The 16,033-nt window shown below is 46.1% G+C and overlaps 1 protein-coding gene across 3 annotated transcripts in view; it reads left to right on the top strand.

Moving 5' to 3' along the window:
* LDLRAD3 (low density lipoprotein receptor class A domain containing 3) overlaps positions 1 to 16,033 on the top strand; it is a 211,228-nt gene that overhangs the window by 1,825 nt on the left and 193,370 nt on the right. The window contains exon 1 of one of the 3 annotated variants that reach the window (XM_010831862.1): positions 5,776 to 7,283. The exons of the other annotated variants lie outside the window; for them this stretch is intronic. The gene's annotated coding sequence lies outside the window, so the exon portion shown is untranslated. Of the gene's footprint in view, positions 1 to 5,775; positions 7,284 to 16,033 lie in introns of those variants that run through there. 3 annotated transcript variants of the gene reach the window in all.

Raw genomic sequence — 16,033 nt, forward strand, 5'->3', positions numbered from 1 at the left:
GCAGGAGTGTGGAAGCCGGAGTCCAGAGCAGCTATAATTGTGGGCTCACACTGAGCCCAGCAAGCCTTGGAGAGACTTGCTACATTCCTCGCAGAGGACAAATTAGATTTATATCCCTTAATCAGAGTCAGGGCTCCTGGCGCTCCCTCACAGGCCACCGGGTGGGGGCCTCCTGTGGGTAGAAGGGCTGGGTGGGAGGGGGGCCGGGGAGGGGTGGCGCAGCTCTTTGTCGAGTATGTTTTTGTTCTATTAGGGAATAAAGGGGAATACAGCCCTTAGGTAATTTTCCAGAATAACTTATTAAGAAGCAGCCATCCGCAGGTTTTTCCAGATGATTCTCTCCTTAGTTTTAACATTTGATTTTATTTTTTACTATTACTTTGGGCCAAAGGTTGGGGCTACCAGTTTCGTAACTACATAAAGTCCTCTTACCCAAAGTTGTTCCTCGTAGGTTTTAAGGCATGCTTTGCCTTTTTTAATATTTTGTAAATTCTTGAATAGAAGGATGACCTTGTCCTTTTGGCTTTTGCTTCTGAAAGTTGAAGGAGCCAATCTCTCTCATCCTTTCTGTGGTTGCGTGTGTGGAGGGGTGTATTTTGATAATGAGCAGTGCTGTGCAATTCCTTCCCTGTATCATCGTGGTTTCTCTTATATCATTAAGTTCTCCAGGCATATTTACTTATGGTGATATTTTAATAAATTTGTTTTTTTTTAAGAAAAAGATGCTAATAGAAAATATAACCCATATTTTGAAAGGACATCTCACTGTTTTCCCTCAGAGTGTATGTTCTAAGACCTGCAGATGTAAATGGGGCTTATATATTACCACATACATCTCTAGAGATAAACAAAAATGGATTATGCTATATATACTGTTCTGCACCTTGCTTTCTCTCCTCTGCCTATATTGTAGATATTCTTCCATGTCAGTACATTCCGGCTGCTGGGTTTTTTTTTTTAAAGCCTGTAGTGTTCTTGGTGGGTATGCCATATCATATTTACCCATCTCCTGCTTGGTAGATGTTTAAGTTCTTCAAAGTTTTGAGCTTTTGCAAATAACCATGTAAAGGAAAACCAGCCTTCTGCGTGTTTCTCTATGCATTTATATTAATATATTCCTAAGGATGGGCTTCCCCAATGGCTCAGTGGTAAAGAATCCGCCTGCAGTGCAAGAGACGTAGGTTCTATCCTTGGGTCAGGAAGATCCCCTTGAGAAGGTTATGGCTACCCACTCCAGTATTCTTGCCTGAGGAATTCCATGGACAGAGGAGTGTGTGGTCTACAGTCCATGGGGTCACAAAGAGTTGGGCATGACTTAAGTGACTTAGCACACATGCATTCCTAAGGATAGATTCCTAGAAATGAAACCAGTGAATCCAAAGATAAGCACCTATTAAATACTGCTGGGCACTGCCAAATAGCCCCAGAGAGCTGGTACCAACTGATTTTCTCCCCAGTAGTATCGGTGTGCCAGTGTCCTTAGAGCCACGCACAGCCACGTCAGCTCAGTATTATCCATCTTATTAACTTTTGCTGATCAGATTGTTTTTGAAAATTGCATTTCCATTTGCATTTGTTTAATTGCCATTGAGGTTGTGCATCTTTTTTTCTATTAGCCACCTGCATTTTTTGTGACATGCTTGTTTATTTCCTGTATCTGTTTTCCCTTTGGTTTGTTTGAGATTTCCTTATGAATTTTTAAGTTCTTTGTAAATAGGGACACAGAGGATTGTTCTGAAAGATAACATTTAGGAAAAAATCATCTTGATGGGCTTTCCAGGCTATAAAGCTCCACAAAAGATCAAGTAGTCCATCTTCTTTTTGGCGCTGATTAAAGGTTTTGGTTTTCTGTTTTGTTTTTATCTAATTAGGTGCACATTTTCCTCTTAGCTGGAGAGTCCCGGCTGTCTGTAACTGCATTATCGTTGGTGCAGCGTGGGGTGAATGGTGATGTGCCCTGGAAAGGGAACAGTGCCAGACAGGGGTTGGTTCCTGTTGGAGCTGAATACTGTGGATGTTCAGTGAGAAGCAGAATTCCTTGCCTTGTTTAAGACCCCGGCTGCTCCAGTCTTTAGCATAAAGACCCATGATCGACAAAAGGAGAGATAGGGAGAGTCTCTCGAGCTCTGTTGGCAGTTCTGGCTCATGGTGTTTCTTCATTCTGCTGGCATTTCCTAGATGGGTGCTGCTCCCTAAACTCTCTTGGCAGGTTCACATGGAGCCAGGATTTTTCCTTCCACGTCCAGAGCCCGTGGAGGGTAGCCACCTCCCATGCTGATAAGCAGACTGGGTTGTTTGTTCCAAGGAGGCCAGGGTTTCCAGGAATGCAGGTGGCTGGGGGCCCAAGTCCCCGTGTTCCCGAGACCTTGGATGGCAGGAACACCTTTGACAGAACCCCTTAGACCCCTCCATTTCTCCAGGCCACCCACGCTGCTCCAGTAGCAGAGGGCTTGCCTCCTTGTCTGCTCTGGGTGAGAGTCCCAGCCCCCAATGCCACTGTCTTCGGTGCAGCTGTCACTGCTCCCTGGATACGGAAAGAAACAAACAAAGGCCAAGTGTGTGGGGTGCTGATGGTTTGAGATTCACTGCGGTGAAAGGGGAATCAACCTCCCCCCGGGTGGAAGCCCGAAGGCTTGCCTGAGGCTGCCTGCAACCCAGCACGGAGCAGAAACAGAAGGGGGCCTGACTCTGTGCATGTTATCAGTGCCTGGATGCATCTGGGCCTGATTCTTCTCTCCCAGGAACCTTGGTTTCTTGTGAGCAGGCTCTTGAGAGAATGGGTCATCGCAGGATGTTGTCATTCCTGTGTCCCCGACAACTGTGTCAGCTGTTGCTGACAGCACATGCCCTAGACAGAGTTCTCACGCCCAAGAGTCCTGGAGGCCAATTCTTACCTGCCGAGGTTACCGTCAAAGGATGGGCCGTGTAGGAATTTTTACTTTGAGCCATGGAGAATTATCCATTTAAGCTCAAGTGAATCTAGAAGTGAAGACGGCTCTGTAGAAAATCCCTGAGCCCATGGACTTCTCAGAAAGGAGCGCAATAACAGTAATAGGAATGAAATTACTGGGGAATCCTGCTCCCCTGCTCCCATTTTTCAGATAATTGAGTTGAGATCAAATTGTTATCTGAGCATGAAGAAACATGTCTTCATTCCATAAATCTTAAGCTGCATACAAATGTGGACTGTCCATATGATTGAGGAATAATTTTAACTTGCAGGAATCATCCACAAAATGTTGAGCGAGAGGCTATTCAGAATATGATAGCCCGCAGAAGCAGCCATCCATATTTCTATACACCCACACACTTCGTGCCTCCCACCCTCTCTCATTTCAGCATTCTGTCCTTGGCTCTGGGCTACATTAGGACATTTTCCTTCCCTTGGTGTGAAAGTTGCTCATGGGGTTTTGTGGGAAGACTGGCACACAAACAGTGGGTATTGTGAGAAGGGGAGAGATAGACATTTGCGTCAGTTATGTTGAAAGTTCTGATAGGGGAGCTTGCAAAGTGACCTGCATGTTAGGGGCCATAGGAGAGGTAGGCAGGCCAGGACATGCACCCCTCCTGTGCTGACCCCAGGGCCGTGGCCTTACCCTCCATGGAATGACAGTGAGGGATGTGATCAGGTTTGCTCTACAGTTACATGAAGGATGCCTTTTAGAGGTCAAGACTGGACTTTGGAAAGCCAGTGAGGAAGCTATTAATGCAAAGCCATAAAGGCAAGAGAGAAGTATTCGAACTAGGGTTGTGAGTGGTAGGAATGATGAGGGAAGATGCAAGTGAAAAGTGTTTTACATTGGTTGATTGACGTGGGTGGAAGTAAAGGGGGAGGGATGGTTGGCCATTCTACCAACTGAGATACTGAGTGATACAGGAGGGGCAGGTTTCGAAGAAAAATCCAGAGTTCTGTTCGAAACATGCTGAGTTGATGCCTGGAACAGGGTGTCTTGGGCAGTAGTGGGTGGAAGCATGCAGTTGTGGGTGGAGGATGAAGTTGAAGGGAAGAGAGCTGAGCTGGAAGTTGACCCTCATGGCAGACAAGAGCGCTTATCCAGGGAAGATGACTCTGTCATTCAAGAAATGGGAGACACAACTCTGGAGGTGAAAGAGGGGTGGGTGGAGTGAGAGAAGCCTTCAAGGAGATGGAGGAGGAATGATCAGAGAGCCAGGAGTGTGGGGAAGATGGGGGAACTGGAGAACATCATGTTGGTGAGGCCGAGGGAACAGAGTTTCAGGAGGAGGGAGCCGTCCAGGTTATCCAGTGCAGCCTGGTCGTGTGCCAGATAAAGACTGAAAGTAGCTTTTAGATAACAAATGCTGGAGAGAGTGTGGAAAAAAAGGGAAGCCTCCTACACTGTTGGTGGGAATGTAAATTGATGTAGTCACTATGGAGAACTGTATGGAGGTTCCTCCAAAAACCAAAAATAGAGTTGCCATATGCTCCAATAATCCCACTCCTGGGGGACATATCTGGATGAAACTACAATTTGAAAGGCTGCATGAACGCTTATGTTCATAGCAGCATTATTTTCAATAGCCAAGACAAGGAGCAACCTAAGTGTCCATCAACAGATGTACAATGGAATATTACTCATCCATAGAAAAGACTGAAATAATGCAATTTGCAGCAACATGGAGGTACCTAGAGATTATCATACTAAGATAATGATCAGAAAGAAAAAGACAGATACTATACTACGTCACTTATACGTGGAATCTAAACTATGTTGCAAATGAACCTATCTATGAACCAAAACAGACTCACAGGCATAGAGAACAGATTTGTGGTTTTCAGAAGGGAAGAGGGGTGGGGAGGGTTGAATTGGGAGTATGGACCTAGCAGATGCGCACTGACATATACAGAATGGATAAACAAGGTCTTACTGTACGGCACAGGGAACCGTATTCAGTATCCACAAACCATAGTGGAGAAGAATATGAAAAAGAATATATATACATACTCACACACAACTGAATCTCTTTGCTGTACACCAGAATCCAACACAGCATTGTAAATCAACTATTTTTCAGTAAAATAAATTAATAAATAGCTCTCGGATTCATCAGTTGGGAGGCCCCTGGGGACTGCGAAAATAGATCCAGGAAAGCAAAGGGGGCAGGAACCAGCTGGGTGTCAGAGGGTGAAGAGCATGCAGACTCTAGGGGCTGAGCCTGCTGAAAGGCAATGCTGGTCTCTGCGTTCACCAAGCCTTTGACTTCTTTCCAGTGTCCTGGTGCTGAGCTGCACCTGTTATCAGAGCGCTGTGCGAACCTCAACCGGAGCCACGTGGCGGGCCTCTTCAGGTTATCAAAAATCCTTTCTTAATGAGCAGCTCCCGTCTCTCAATCTCTCATTTCACCGAGTAGGATTCTATCTTCTTCAGTTTAAGGTGGATTCTTTTGCACTTGAGATCACCTTTCCTCTAATTATTAATCATGTAACTACATTATAATGATATGTCTTGTGTAATGACATAGTCTCTGCCTACATTACATCTAGTCTTTATATAATAGTCATTCTTTAATAGTGGATAATAATACTTCTAACACATGAACTCTGGCTCATCTATGGCCCCAGTCTGCGTGCTGTCATAAAATGTCTGAAAATGCCGGAAGCTTCAACTGAATTTTTAGTATATGTATCTTTTTTTTCTTTTTTTTCTGTAAGAGGTTTTCTGGTCCAAATGATAAACAATAAGAGTTGAAATGTTTTCAAATCTGGGACTGTATATGAGTCCAATACCATGAGGGACAAAACAGCTCTTAGATCACCCTCGGGAGCTTATCGAGCTCCTGTTTGGTCCATCTTTATTTTATAGATGAGGAAACTGAGGCACAGAGGACTTAAGCCATCCCCCTGAGCTTAGGTAGAGTGGAATTAGAATTTAAAGTTTGTGGGCTTTAGGGCTGACCCGAAAGAAACCAGCTCTGAAATGGATCCCTCTTTCAGTTTAATTTGGTTTGTTTTCTGGGCCATCATAAACTACCCTTCACAATGTGGAGAATCCGAACAGGTTCACCTGCAAGGTTTCAGCCCTTTGTCCTTTCCAAATCTGACAAATCTCTTGCAAAGATGAGTGGCTCCCTCTGAAATCAGCGCTCATTCAGACATGCAGACTGAAGCGGGACTCCAGCCGTAAATACTGCTTAATTCTGGCACTTGCTGGATGTACAAACATCATTTGCTCAAGAAGTCAGCTAATTTCTCCTGATGGAGGGCCTGTCGGCGCGCTGAGCACGGAGGGAGGTACTCACGTGAGCAGATTGTAGAAGCAGGACGGACAGGTTTAATGGATTAAGCTGCTTAAGAAAATTTAAAAAGACGCACCAGTTAATATGTATTCCCCCCTTGCTTGGTGGTAACAGGCTAGCGTTTTTGATTTCCCTGGCAGAGTTCCTCTCCTAATCGGAAGTGATAAGCCAGACAGTCGTTCATTTTCTGAGACGTGATGGAAAATTGTGGATGATTGCAGGGAACCAGGGAGCCCTTGACTCCACAGGGAATGGGGGAGGGCAGATCTGGTTTGTGACTTTAGATATTATTTTCTCCTGGGGCAGGGGAGTTGGGAGACCATCTCCAAGGGGGATGATGCAGGAAGTCAGAGTCCTAAAATGTGGTGGCAAGAGTTAAATCTCCCCCAGGGACTGGAACCTGAGTTCTCTGGCCAATTCCATCCCTGGCTGACCTCTGAGTCTTAGCCTGTTTGTGTTTGAAAAGGAGGAACTGCCTTTAGTACCTGCCTTGCGGGAATGTTTTTAGACCTTCAGCAGAGGAGCTCTGTGTAAACCCCGGGTATTAGTTTTAAATGCTAGAGAACGTATCTAGGATGGGCAGATGGCAAATGTTCGCCTGCCTCAGGGACTGAGGGTGTGTCCATGGAAGCAAGAATGAGTGGTCAAGAGCTGGAAGGGAACTTGGACGTCATCTGTTACTACTTTATTTTACAGCCAGGGTACCTGAGACCCCAAGAGATGAAGTTTCACCCCCAGATTCCAACGGTGAAATCCCATGTGCCTTTCACCTTTGACCTGTTTCATAACCACGTGGTTTGGAAGGGTTGGCTCATGAATATAGCTTGGCTGCTGTTAAAGAGCCTTAGGAATGATCAGTGGAGGGTTAATTATTTCTTAGGAATAGTGAAACTGAGACTGTCGTGTGTTAGAATACGCGGTCAGCATCGCATTGTGAATTCTTAAAACCTAGTGACTATCTTCAAAGTCTACTGTTCTGGACCTAAGTGACCACTGGTCTCAGCCAGCCAACCAGCTCCGCCTGCTCGGTCTGTGTGCCCTTTCTAAGGAGGCGGAGGGAGGAAGGGGGCTCAGCCTTGTCTGAGTTACCACTATGGAACCTGCCCTAGGAGGAGAGGCAGGGCGATGGTGGAGGGAAGGAGTCACGGGCTAGAACTGTTATTGAACTCCCAGTGTATGCTGCCTACACTATTATATTTACTTTATCTCTCTATTATATATATATATATAATGTATTATATATGTGTGTGTGTATGTATGTATTATATCCCTTCCCAGTTGGCTCAGTGGTAAAGAATCTGCTGCCATACAGAAGACTCAGGTTTGATCTGTGGGTTAGGAAGATCCCCAGGAGAATGAAATGGCAACGACTCCAGTATTCTTGCCTGGGAAATCCCATGGACAGAGGATCCTGGTGGGCTACAATCCATGGGGTCGCAAAGAGTCGGACATGATTTAGCAACTACACTAATCCCTCAGCCACCCTGATAGGGAGGTAGGGTCACCCCAGTTTCATGAGTGGAAAATTCCAGCTCAGAGAGGGTAACTTACCTGTCTGAAGTCACACGGCTAGTTAACAGTGGTAAGAGAATCACACATTTGGCAATGGTGATGGGGCATACCAAATCAAAGCCTTGGCTGCCCCAGCTTAGCCCACGTTTGCTCAGCCTTCTGCAGCCTCATGATGGGGAATGGGGTGGAGTAAGGAGGCAGATGTCATGGACTATTCTGAGAAAGCAAGCTTTCCTGTGGCTTCTTCCCACCCTGACATCTCAGGGAGTTAGTATTTATAAAATATCTGACCTGGCTGACCCTTGTTATTTTTATTTTTGGAATGTCATGCCTTAGTGAGTTGGGTGGGTAAATCTGTCTTGTGAAAAGTGTTTATTTTTTTCCTCTACAATCCGCTTCTGCGCTGCAACTGTTGCTGCCTTTCAGAAAATGAAAAGAGTTCGTAACAGACTGAATCTCTCAGATGAAATGTCCTTGCAATTTTTTTCCTCTGTGTGAGCACTTGCCCCCTTTTCTCTCTCCTCCTTTTATAGTTGATGAAGTTTTTGATGCTAGAATACTAGTGATAAACAGTTCCATATGTCTTTCATAGACTTTTCTCAAATATTAGCATAATATTTGGTCTTTATAATAAATTTTATTAATGAAACATATTTTAAAGGATGGGAAAAGGACCAAGAATAACACAAAGAAAGCCTATGTGCTTTCCACCCAGCTCCATTAAACTCTGATATTTTGTTGTGCTTGCTTCAGACTGCTTGAAAGAAAGAAATCTTACAGTTGAAGTTCATTGAGTACCCTCTGACCCCATTCGACAGAGGGTAACCACTATCCTGAATCTGATATCTTCCTTTCCTGCACATTTTCAAAAATACCTTCACATCTGGATGTGTCTGTTAGAGTACCGTGTTCTTCGATGAAGTAGCATGTACTTCAAGGTATATTCCGCTACTCACTTTTTTCATTAAGCATCAGCTTTCTCAGATTGACCCTTGGTGATTTGCACCACCCCAGTTCATTAAATTCCAGCCTGGGCAATTAGTCCACGGCTTTGGATGGACTGGATTCTACTTCCATTCTCGTTTTGATGACTTTGTTGTGTCTCGCAGTTTTGTATTACAACAGAGCCACCGTGAAGGTTCTGTTGCTCCTGTCCTGTGCATGCTTGCCTCAGGCCTGGAGCAGGTACCGGAAGAGGATCAGCTGGGTTAAAGCCCTGGTACACCTTCAGCCTCACCGGCATTGCGAAAAGGCTCTCCTGTGCTATTCCACACCTGTAGCTGGGAGTTCACATTGTATGTAACCCATCATTGTGCCACGTGAGAATATCAGACTTCAAATCTTTGCAAGTCTGGTGAGTGTGAAAGAGAACTCCTTTGTTTCATTTATCATGCTCTGATGACAAGTGAGTTTGAGTTTGTCTGAAGCAGCTATTTGAGTTTTCTCATCTGGGAACATAACTGTTCATTTCTGTGCTCTGACCAGTTTTCTGTTGGGTGGTCTATGTTTCCATATATAGTCTTATAAGAAAATCCTGAATATGGATCTTTGTGGGTTATATATATGGCAGATACCATTTCCAGTTAGTTGCTTATCTTTTAACTTCGTTTATAGCATCTTTTAATAACCAGATGTTTTCCACTTCAATGCAGTCATATTTATCACTTTTCATGACTTGTGCTCTTTTGACTCTTCTTTTAGAAATCCTTCCTTACCATGTGCTCATCGGGGTATGCTTTGGGGCCTAAATGAAGCTCATTTTGCTTTTCTGGCCTTATTTCTTGGTTTGCTTTGCGACTTTCCATGCTTGCCTTGGGTGTGTCTGTATAGGCTGCACAATGGTTTCTAAGGATTGTAGGCATGGCTGCACCTGTCCTGGGCCAGATGGGGCTGTGCTGACCTTGGAGTTGGAGATAAATTCCCCTCTTCTTGACCCTTTGGCTGTTTCTGAGAGGTGCTGAAGTGTAGAATTGATTGGTCCTCTCTGAAGCCTGGCTTATCTTCAAGCCTGATGAATTGCTTATAAAGTTGTCCCTTCTCTTGTCCTTCGGTTTATCTTCACTGCCTGATTTTTACTTCCTGCTGCTGCTGTCAATTGAAGCTGAAAAGACAAAAGGCACATGAGGCTAGGTTCTCACCCAGGCCTGCCATGCAGGTCACCCTTGGTGAGGACTCAGCGTGTGTGAAAAAAGAGCAAGTGCCCATAGAAGTTCATCCAGAAAAGTTCTTTGTTTCTCTTCTTCCCTCGTGGGAGCTCAGGAATGTTTTACAGAACCAATCTCATTACCCATTGCTTTTTGCACAGAAGTATAAATAGATTCGGGTTTCCCAAGTGGTGCCGTGGTTAAGAATCTGCCAATGCAGAAGACACAAGAGACGTGGCTTTGATCCTTGGGTTAAGAAGATCCCTTGGAGTAGGAAATGCAACCTGCTCCAGTATTTTTGCCTGGAAAATTCCATGGACAGAGAAACCTGGCAGGCTGCAGTACATGGGGTTGCAAAGAGTTGGACACTACTGAGCACACATAAATAGGTTCAGGTAGGGTTTAGATAAATTCACAGAACCTGAGCGTGTCAGAACTGGAAGTATCCTTAGGAGTCATCGCTCATGCAGTCAACAAGCATTTCCTGCATGTCTGCCGGGTGCCTGGCACTTGCTGAGGACGTAGGGCAGCAGAGATCCCTGCCTTTGTGGTGGTGGTGAGGGCAGCCACTAAACCAAAGCAATTGCTTTAGAGTGCTGGAGGTGTGATGACATAGAGAGGAAGGCCCTTTGGATTGAGTGCCTCTTCCATTTTGAAATTTTAGGTAGACCTACTTTCTTGTTTAAGAGTATGCAAACTATGGCCCAGGGGCCCAAACTCAGAATGGTTTTTACCCTTTTAAAGTGGTTGAGAAAACTTAAACATTTGCAGTAGCTTTTAATGATAGGGGATACCAACTTTGAACTTCGGCCATGTGCCCTTCCCCCCCCAGAAGAATTCTGTTCTCTTCATTAGTAGACTTGCGCTACAGAAACATTGCTCTCGATTGTTATGTCAGTATTTTGAATCGCATCGCTAAAAGTTGTGTACAAAACTGTTTTTTCTCCTCTTCTATAAGTACTGGTGTAATATCTTTAATTTGGCCTTCTGTGCCACACAGCCTAAAATATTTACTGTCTGACCCAAAACACTGGCAGATCCCTGTACTGAGTTTTGTCTTCAGTCTGATTTCTGGTTTGCAAAATGGGTGTGGAGCCTATTTCAGAGGACTACTGTGAAGACCGAGGAAGAGAGCGGATGTTAGACTTCTGCCAGGTGCTAATGTCAGTAGATGTTAGATTTTCCGGAGTGAGAAGTCAATAATCAACTTCTCAAGGGCTGTTAAAGGGAGCATGTGAGGGTTGGGGACCAGGATGGAGGGTGGAGCTCAGAACTCACCTTTGAGAATCAACCCCACCCCAGGAACAGCATACCCCAGTGTTGCTGTCCAGCCCCTGAGTCATGGACCTTGGGCCTCACAAAGGCCGCATCCTGCCAGCTCTGCAAATCCCCACAATGTTAATGCCACTGGGATATAATTTTCCTCATGAAACGCAATGAAGCATAACTAAAAAATGTAAGTAACAGCTTCGGGCCCTTAATGAGGCTATAAATACAGTATGAAAATAATTTATACAGCTATTTCCTGGTGAAGAGCTGTCCTTTTCTTAGACCTCTTTGCTTTTCTCTTTGCTTGCCTCATTAATACTAGCCATTGGCTTTCTTTGCTCACTCATTTTAAGAAGGAAACAAGGATTTGTCACTTTGTAGTGGCTGCTGCTCTGCATTGCACGAGAGAGGCAAATGGGAATGCAGAGTGAAGCGCAGATGCTGGGCAGACAGCTCAGCTTGCTTACTGTCCAGGTGACTCACTCCATCCATAAATCATTCCTGTGGGAAACTTACACCCCACCTTCCTTCAGGGTCAGTGTAAATATAATATGGTGTATGTGTAAATATGAAAGTGAAAGTGTTAGTTGCTCAGTCGTGTCCGACTCTTTGCGATCCAGTGGACTGTAGCCTCCCAGGCTCCTCTGTCCTTGGGATTCTCCAGGCAAGACTACTGGAATGGGTTGCCATTCCCTTCTTCAGGGGATCTTCCCAACCCAGGGATCGAACCCAGGTGGCCTGCAATGCAGGCAGATTCTTTACAGTCTGAGCCACAAGGGAAGCCCCATGAAATCTGTGTAAAAATGAGATCTATGAATGCCAAGGGTGTCATCCCTGGGCCGAACCCATGAGTCATTTTATAGCTTCTCCCCTATGTCCCTGGGCTGTATCTTCTTTGAACAGGTAGATATGCAGAGATTGGGGTTCTTAGAATGAGCTCTCAGGGCGGGCAGGTTGCTGTGCAGAGTCTTGACACAGCTGGAGACCTGGTCCAGCTTCTGCACGTGGAGGCAGAGGCCCATCCTCACACCAGGCTCGGACGTCCACGTGTGAATCCTCCCACCCTGCTGACAGCTAGGATGCTCCCCAGACAGCTCTAGCGGGAAGCAGTTGGTTTGATGAGAACCAAATGGCTCTGGGCAGTGCTCGAGGCAGATGTGTCTGGTTCCATCCGACACCAGTGCCACCACGAGGAGTGGTCTGGGGTCGAAAGGACCTGCAGGGATTTTTCAGGGCTGCTGAGAAACTAATCCTGGTGGACCTGCTCACTTGGTGCTTTACACGTGCCCATGCATGAGATGTTCATGTGCATTTGAAAGAGCAAGTCAAAGGGAAAGCAGATGGTTGTCTTCAGTGGCCTTGTAACATGATGTGTGTTGGCACCAGGGAATGGGAAGAGGTGTGTTCATTCTCCAGGGAGGTTTTAGGGGAAAGCCTACTTGAGATCTGCAGGTGGGAACACTAAGTTTGTGTGTGTCTGTACATATACGTGTATATGTCTTGTTTTGTTCTTCACGGAGCCTGCAGACCCAATGGTCAGGAAGCAAAAGCTAAAACCGAAGGTGATTGGACAGATATCTGAAAGTAGGGCCTGTTGATAGTTTGCAGATGCCAAGTCTGTAAGACATCACGATAAGGGGTGACCTTAGAGGGGGAAGATCAACAGAGGGAGGGAGGAGCATATGGAGGGCTCCAACCGGTGCAGGCGAATTCTCGTTTCTCAGCTGAAAAAGTCAGCACTGCTCACTGCCTGTTCCAGAAGGCACAGAATGCAGCAGCTGTCTTGAGTTTTTGCAGCACCCCCTCATCAAATAAAAATTTGTGGGTGCCAGAAATTTTGGAAGAAACAGCAGCAGCTTCTTCTTTCGCCCAGTGGGGGAGGACTTGGGTGTGTTTTTTTTGTTGTTTTCTTGGTGCAGATGGTGTAGTTATTTTAAGTAAGTGATGTGCTGCTGCAGTGAAAATGGGCAACTCTTTTTCATTTTTCAGCTTAATGAAAAAAGAAAAAGGAGAAGGAAAAACCCCAGCTAGCCAACTTCGTGCTAATGCTTGTCTTTTTTGGATTCTAAATGTGTCCCAAGACACTGAGATGGGATAAATATTTCAGCCACTAGAAAGTCCTGCTGTCGGGCTCAAAAGATTTCTAACCTCTTTTAAAGCTGGCAGAGTAGTAATTTACTTATACTCATCCAGACACCCCCATGTCCCTTATTTTTATGTATGTACAGATCCTGCTCACCTTCTAGGGGGACGAGGCAGGGGGTAGATGGAACTTTCCAAGGTACAGTGTGAGGGATGGGGATAAATCAGTAACTAGACATTTGGTTTTCTTCTGAGAATAACCACAGATATTTGTTGAGAACCTACTAAACGTCAGATGCCCAGGACTCAGAGCAAAACAAAGCAGTGCCCTTTGGGGTTGTGCAATCTGGTGGGAAGATAGTACAGATGCGTTGGTGAGCACACATCGGGATGAAGGAGAACATGGGACACTCTCAGAGCTGGAAACGGCGGGGCTGGCTTTAGACGGGGTGTCGGTGAAGGAGTCTCAGAGTCAGTGATGTAAAGTGGAGGACGAATGAGATTAGCCAGATGTAGCCGTTTGCCAGGGCTGCCGTGACAAGGAAACATGGTGAGCGGCTTCAACACCAGGCATTTCTTTACTCATGACTCTGGAGTCCAGAAGTCTGAGATCAAAGTGTGCAGAGTTGGTTTCTTTTGAGGCCTATCTCCTTGGCTTGTAGACAGCTGTCTTCTTCCAGAGTTTTCACATGACCCTCCCTGTGCGTCTGTGTCCTCATCCCTTTTTGTAAGGACACCAGACCGATGGGATTAGGGCCCACGCAAACGGCCTCATTTTAACTTTGTTGTTGTTGTTCTCGCTAAGTCATGTCTGACTCTGTGACCCCATGGACTGCAGCGCCCCAGGCTCCCCTTCATCCACTATCTCCCACAGTTTACTCAAATGCATGTCCACTGAGTCAGTGATGTTATCTAACCACCTCATCCTCTGCCGCCCCCTTCTCCTTTTGCCTTTAGTCTTTCGCAGCATTTTAACTTAATCACGCTTTTAAAGTCCCTGCCTCCCAACACAGTCACATACTGAGATACAGGGGTTAAGACCTCAGCATGTGAATTCTGGGGGGACAGATTCAACCCGTAATACCAGATGCAAGGTGTGTGGAAGAATCGGGGTCAGTGGACAGCATGAGCAGAGGACCACTGCAGGGAGGACATTTGTGATGGAGATGGAATGAGGTTGTAGAGGTTGGGGTGGGGAGGTGGGGCGGGCACCAGGTTTTATAAATCCTGGCAAGAGTTTTAGATTTATTACAAGGGTACAGAAGAGCCATCAGCAGTGTTTAACATCTTCATCTGCTGTGAGGAGAAAGACCGGGGGTGGGGGGAGTGAGAAGTGAAAGGTTGGTTTAAGCCAGCATTTCTCAAATCGGCTCTCTTCTGCCATTTCAGGCCATGTGGTTCTCTGTTGTGAGGGGCTGCCCTGTGTATTACGGGGGTGCACTCCTGGCCTCTATTCAATAGAAGCCACAACCAACAATGTCTCCAGACACTGCCGTCTGTCCCCAGGGGGCAAAAGTGCCCCCTGTTGAGAGCCACTGGTGTAAAGCAGACCCCGGGTCTCGGTGGCTTGGATTGGATGGTGCCAGTCTAGTGAGGCACATTGGATGGGTTTGAGGAAGATTTTTTTTGGTAAACTTTTTATTTTGTAATGGGGTATGGCCGATTAGCCTGGAGAAAGAAATGGCAACCCACTCCAGTTTTCTTGCATGGGAAATCCCATAGACAGAGGAGCCTGGCAAGCTGTACAGTCCCTGGGGCCGCAAAAGAGTCGGACACAACTTTGCAACTAAACAACAACATAACTGCTTAACAATGTTGTGATAGCTTCAGGTGGACAGCAAAGGGACTCAGCCATACATACACATGTGTCCATTCTCGCCCAAACTCCCCTCCCGTCCAGGCTGCCACACAACAATGACCAGAGTTCCCTTTGCTATACAGTAAGGTCCTTGCTGGTTTTTCATTTTAAATACAGCAGTGTGGACCTATCTATCCCAAACTCCCTAACTATCCCTTTCCCGCATCCTCCCCTCTGGCAACCATAAGTGGTTTGCGTAAGTGGTTTGCGGAAGATTTTTGACGACAGAGTCAGCATGATTCAACCTCTCTCGGCCTCGGCTTGTCCTTTTCCTTTTGTGTTTGTTGATATTGTCACTTCTAAAACACAAGGCTCTGCAGCCCTTGCACGCGTGATGGAGTTGCTGAAATGTGCCCAAGAATGGTTGCTTGGCGTTCTCATACACCGGGGCAGGAGATCCGACGTCCTGCCAGTAAAGCTCTGGGAGCCCTATGGCTGCAAGACCACCTGTGTCTAACCTACGTGGTATTTAGTCTGTATTCCACCGTCTCGTTTATCAAGTCCCCGTGCCTCCAGGCTCTGGATTCTCAGGGAAAGCACTTTGAAATATAATCTGGCCAATTTTTCTGGCCCTGGAAATCTGTTTATCAGAACAAGATTTCACAGTCCCAGTGACTCTTCCAAGGGGCTTGCCTTCAAGAAGCTAGCTCTGCACTAGGAAGTGTAAGTGATTTCCAAACAAAACAGAATGGCAGCTACGTTCTAAGCCCTGAAGAGTTCCCTGTTTGTGGGGTGTGTGTGGAGTGGGGAGCCCAGAGCAGTTATTAGGAAACAGCTGGATGCGTAGGTCTTCAGGGTTGCGCATCAAGTCTCTGGAGGGGATCCAGCACCTGGCTGTCCTTCAAGGCTTGTCTCCTAGGAGCCCCACTCCGGCATCTCGTGCCTCTGTCCGGAGACAGGCAGCTGGTTTCAC

This window comes from Bison bison, unplaced genomic scaffold (genome assembly GCF_000754665.1).
Source record: "Bison bison bison isolate TAMUID 2011002044 unplaced genomic scaffold, Bison_UMD1.0 scf7180017864531, whole genome shotgun sequence".
Classification (NCBI taxonomy): domain Eukaryota; kingdom Metazoa; phylum Chordata; class Mammalia; order Artiodactyla; family Bovidae; genus Bison; species Bison bison.